The sequence below is a fragment of the Mytilus edulis genome, chromosome 13 (genome assembly GCF_963676685.1).
Source record: "Mytilus edulis chromosome 13, xbMytEdul2.2, whole genome shotgun sequence".
Classification (NCBI taxonomy): Eukaryota; Metazoa; Mollusca; class Bivalvia; order Mytilida; family Mytilidae; genus Mytilus; species Mytilus edulis.
This window is the reverse complement of record NC_092356.1, coordinates 24,942,861-24,948,860: the sequence shown is the minus strand read 5'-3', so window position 1 is coordinate 24,948,860 and position 6,000 is coordinate 24,942,861. Positions and strand designations below refer to the sequence as shown.

The 6,000-nt window shown below is 31.0% G+C and overlaps 1 protein-coding gene across 2 annotated transcripts in view; it reads left to right on the top strand.

The window, feature by feature from the left end:
* Positions 1-2,085: 2,085 nt before the first annotated feature.
* LOC139502032 (neprilysin-1-like) overlaps positions 2,086-6,000 on the top strand; it is a 43,202-nt gene continuing 39,287 nt past the window's right edge. The window contains exon 1 of one of the 2 annotated variants that reach the window (XM_071291354.1): positions 2,086-2,415. The gene's annotated coding sequence lies outside the window, so the exon portion shown is untranslated. The remainder of the gene's footprint in view (positions 2,416-6,000) is intronic. The other variant, XM_071291355.1, reaches the window with a different exon arrangement.

Genomic DNA, 6,000 nt, shown 5'->3' with positions numbered 1-6,000 from the left:
TGTAGTATGAATATTGTAGGAATCCTAGGGTGTATTTCAATTTAGGTTAATTAGTAAAGGAAGATGTCATTGAAACGAACGAGGTAAACAACTTTAATCAGACACTAGATTGGAGCAGTCAGAGGCACTCGTCAGTGATTGAATATAGAACTATCAGAACATGATAGATGTACAATACTATTAATACCCATATCAATCACATTTACACTCGTCCAATCTGTTAAGTCCTTGGGGAGCCCTATACCACCATCAAAAACTCAACGCACTGTAAAACTGACAGAATCTGCAGCTGATCATTTAACTAGGCTAATACAATGAATATTTATGATTTTTTTACTCGTTATAAAATGTCCATTGTGTATTTCATATTCAGTTATATATCTTTATAGCTTTTGTTTTGATCGTATGATTGACACATCGTGTCGGATAAAATTATCTGAATATTTAGGATGAGTAGAATGTTGAATACATTAATTCTATTCAAACAGGATAAATGAAACACAAATTTAAAAATTAGAAAGCCAGTTCGACTGGCACACCACATATTTCCTGAATAAACTTTTACAAGAGCGAATATGACAGTTCCATTTTTGTCTAGGTAAACGGTGTCTCGACGGGTGCCACATGTGGAGCAGGATCTGCTTACCCTTCCGGAGCACCTCAGATCACCCCCAGTTTTTGGTGGGTTTCGTGTTGCTTATTCTTTAGTTTTCTATGTTGTGTCATGTGTACTATTATTTGTCTGTTTGTCTTTTTCATTTTAAGCCATGGCGTTGTCAGTTTATTTTCGATTTATGAGTTTGACTGTCCCTCTGGTATTTTTCGTCCCTCTTTTACTTGTAATGGCACCCAACTTTTAAAGTTTTACTTAATTGTCTGTTATCAAGTTTAAGCTGTAATACCATGAAACTCATGATAAAGTTTTTGATTAAAGGATGTTTCTAGGTCCCGAATAGAGGTGGGACCAATTTCACTTGAAAATCTTCATACAAGGTCTTTATTTTAAATTTTAAAATTGTTTGTATGCACATTGAAGAACAAATCTATGTGACGTATACAATTTTCTGACGTCAGACACACAAATCAATGAATGTGTTTGTAGATAGATGTTTTTGTGTTCTGTTAAATTGTTCCTATTAAAATTGTTATACCATGATGACTGATGTACCCATATTCTGACTATTTGATTTATTGTGTCTGTTTAGTGAACGCATCAATGTAAATATAACGGAAATTGATGAGACTGTCATCAAAGTGAGAGGGTTAGCGGTATAAAACCAGGTGTAATCCACCATTTTCTACATTTGAAAATGCCTGTACCAAGTCAGGAATATGACAGTTCTTGTCCATTCGTTTTTGATGCGTTTTGTTATTTGATTTTGCCATGTGATTACGGACTTTCCGAATTGTTTTTCCTCTAAGTTTAGTATTTTTGTGATTTTACTTTTTTCTAAAACATTTAAATTGACATGACAGATTCATTTGTGTACTTAAATGTTTATACAACATCATAGCGTATTTCAGAACTATACATGTTTACATGTTGAAGTAGACTCGAGATGGCAATTTTGATAATTGCAATGTGCCTACTGACTATTAAGATTAACTACCGTTTCATGTTGATTTTTGTTCAACAAATCTGTAATAAACAAAAAGTCAATAATGTGGAGCTCTCATTAACCAAATGCATTTTTAAATATCTATAAAACAAAATTAAGTAACAACCATAAATAAAGCTTCATTTATTTTGAAAATTAGATACCTACTTACATATGATTTACATTTTTAAATAATTACTAGATACTGATAAAGTGCATTTGATGATAAAATTGTTTTACGTATGGAGTAACTGATGCAAACTAAATGCAAGTTATATAGAATAAACACTCCATTCAGTTGTTATCGTAAAGTATAAATTTTAACTACATCACTGCTTGAAAACTGTACTATATTTTATAAAATCACAATTCGAAATTGTTGTCGTAAATAAATTCAGTCGACCTAACGACATACAATATCGAAATTATATAAAATCCAATTTACGGTAACAGTGAAATGGAGATTAAATTGTTACACTTTTTCACACAAATAGGTTTTTTAACATCTGTCACTCGAGTTATTATTCAATAACACATTAACCTTTGCTGAATTTGTTTATCAAAATAAACTGTATGCTTATATTTTAATATCATACAACTACATTGATGTTATGTATATATAAAATTGTAAATGGGAAACAACTGAAGTATTGTATTGTGCTCTTTTGAAGTTGTTTTGGATTAAGAAACTGAAAGATAAGAGGTGCATTCTCTGTGCTATCTAACATATATGCATTGAATATAATATTGGGATATTAAGAGTTCTTTCGAATCTCGGAGTTAATTCATAAAAGCAAAGCCACTATTAGTAGAAAAGGTACGTCTGGTTTTGATATGTATGATAGTGCACATCATGTAAAGTTTTGAAGCTAAATTAACTGATTATCGTACTTAAATATCATCTAATACGTGTTTACTCTTTCGGCATTAAGAAATGTGCAGCATTTAGGTAAACTCGGTGATAAAAGAAGGGCGAAAGATACCAGATGGACATTCAAACTCAAAGATCGTAAATAAACTAACAACGCCATGGCTAAAAAAGAAAAATACGAACAGACAAATAATAGTACACACGGCACAACATACCACTCTGATCGTTTTGCTTTGGGTGCAGCAGTATTTTTACAAAGATATATTATCACGTGATTGACAATACATAGAAGCAAACGAAAATTATAAATGCATAATGATACTAACGTTATACGGCAACAACTTGCTACCATGAACATCTCATTGTGTTTAAGTTCTTATAGGATGTAAAATGTAGCATTAACAATACAAAACGTTTAGAACGATGAAACCAACAAACTTGATTCCAGTTTGGTTTTTTCATGAAAATCTAGGCAACGCAACACATAGCATGTGTTTGTACCTTCAATACGTCGACAACTATAACGGGAGATACCTTTTAACTCCTGATAGCAAAACCCCGTTGTCCAATTTTACACTTTTCTACATTTACATAAAAAGTAACCTCATAAACATATAAAATGTACCATGATTACATTATATGTTGCCTGATAGAAGGTCGTAGACTGACTTATTATTGCTTACATATGTGTCCCTTGATGTCTAGTGTATAGTTGTCTCATTGGCAGTCACGTTCTGAAATTTTTACAAAATGTTTGATAAGCTTTCAAACAAAATATCAGATTCAAGTAGTTTCTATTTCCTGAATAGGTAATACGTATTCATGTACATGTACATATTACCACATTGAATAAGATGCTTCGGTCTGCTTTTGTTTATGCTTTTATAATCTAGATATTTACAAATATTCGAGCCGATGAAGTCAGTATAAAAAGAAAGAAATGTTATTATTCTTTCTATCTGCAATTTGGATTAACAGTATTATTTTGGTATTGAGAATATGAAATAAAATGAAATTATTGCTTACACTATTTTTAGGTGTATTTAAACGTCTTGATAGCTCTTCGGTTGTGTGAATGAAGTCGCGTCGTTTCATTGATACATGTACGTGGTTTGACACCGATACGTGACGTCATTGCAAAGTATTTTCGAGTATCAGGCCATGTCAATCACCTTTAAAATATCAGACAGTAGCATCAAAGCGAAACAGTACAAATTGTCGATAATTCTGTATCTTCTGTTAATTAAGCACGTCATCTTATCATCTCAAAGCAGAGAAAAAATCAGATTTTTATCACGTTTATCTCTTTTGAAAAAAAAATGGTATGTTAATTACCTAAAATAAATATCTAATGATCATGTTTTCTAATTAATACAGGATGAAAACACATGTCTCAAATTTAATCCAGCAATTAAACAAAAGAAATTAATGCATAGTTTATAAATATACCACTTTGTTTATAAAAGTTTTTCTGGCATTAGAATTACATCTACACATTCCAGAAATATTTCAAATTTCGAGTTCTTACATGCAACTAAAAGTTATTAAGATATCGAAAATTTAAACTTATTCAATTACCCTGCTAAAGAAATCTAATATGGTGTGCACTATCGTCATTTTGGAATACAATCTATACATTGAACATTAGTGTAAAAGCTACTGAATATATATATGATTTCTTTATTAATATTTTGTTGTCTAAATCCATTTCCACTTTTTTAAACATTTTAACTTATCATGTCTGTGTGTTTTGTTCACACATCATTGTCAATATAATTTAATTTGACGCGACTGTCATACAAGTGAGATGTTTAGCTAGCTATGCAACCATGACTAATCTTCCATTTTCTACATTAAAATAGGGATATGAAAGTTGTTTTCCACTCGTTTGATTTGTTTGAGCTTATGATATTGCTATTTGAATAGGGACTCTCCGTTTTGAATTCAGTATTTTTGTGATTTTACTTTTTGCATACATTCTTGCCTTAACTAAATTATTAATTTCTTTTGACACAACCTAAATAAAAGATATGAAAAATATCGAAGTCCAAGACAAATTTAAAATGTGGAAGTCCATTTAAACTTGCATAATCAACCACTTTCAATCAACGGAACAAGTGAAAAATAAATAAAAAAAAGTTTAGTTCTCGTTTTTAACGAGAATAACCAAATAATAAAATATAATTTTTTTTCACGACATTCATCAATGAGCTTACCACATTACGTTACTACATTTTTGTAATCAAATACCACCATTGCAAATGTTGCTTATGTCGTACAATTGTTTTAATATCATCGTTGAAGCTGAAAGATACTATTATTTTTATATTTGAACATGTTTAAACCAACTAATTTTCTCGACTTTCGCCAGAAAAATTAACTCGAATTCAAATCGTCGCGAAAATGTATCACTAGATCTGGATCTTTCCTTACTGAACTACATCAAGTAAATCAGGAAATCGCGAAATTAAATCGCCGCGAATTTGACTAGAAAGGTCCTTACGCGAAATAAAGTATCCGCGAAAATTAGCTGGTTTAATCTAAAAATGCAATGTAATGACATTCTCTATTCTCACATTTTATCTACGTAGTCAGGTCATTGACATAATCCATGTTATCTTGATAACAATCTCTAATACCAGTTGATAATTACATGACATATTTAGGCTATTGACTGCTGTGTCTCTGTTTGTGACATTTGCACATATTCTGTCTGTTTGGTATGTTCATACACCGTTGTCAATATAATGGAATTTGATGGAACTGTCAAACAAGTGAAATGTTTAGCTAGCTATAAAACAAGGTTTAATCCACCGTTTTCTACATAAGAAAACGCCTTTACCAAGTCATGTATATCACAGTTGTTATCCATTCGTGTCATGTGTTTAAGCTTTTGATTTTGACATTTGCTAAGGGACACTTTTTTTTGAATTTTTCTTCGGGGTTCAGTATTTTTGTGATTTAACATTTTAGGTTTACAAGCTAAAATACTTTTGCATCTTACATTTAGTTTTTCATTCTTTCGTTATTGCAAATGGCAAAATTAAAAGACTAACACACGAATCCCACAAAAAAACAGGACTAATCTTATATGATACAGGAGTGTTATTGGATTCCGATATGTACATGTACCACCTATCGTTTTACTCTGATATAGTCATCATAATAAGTAAAAGTAATATCAAGTTATTTAAGGGAGCTGGCTTCTCAGTTTCAAAGTAATTAACTTTTCAAAATACTAGCATATACTGATAGGGGATTAATAAAGGAATCAAAAGAGCATCACATATATATAGGTCACCGTGCTTGTTTTGAAGATTTTAGCCATTGAAATTTTGGCGGGAAAATGTTCTCTCTTGACTTTTCATAGCTTTATCATTGACAAGTTTAAGTCCTCAAAAACTATTAAAAAGTAATTAAAATTTTATAAGACTTATAAAAAGAAAAATGGGGGTCACCGGGCAAATTTTGTTTAGGCATTCAAATGGATAAAACCAGAGGATTCCGAAAATCTGACCAAAATTCCAAAAA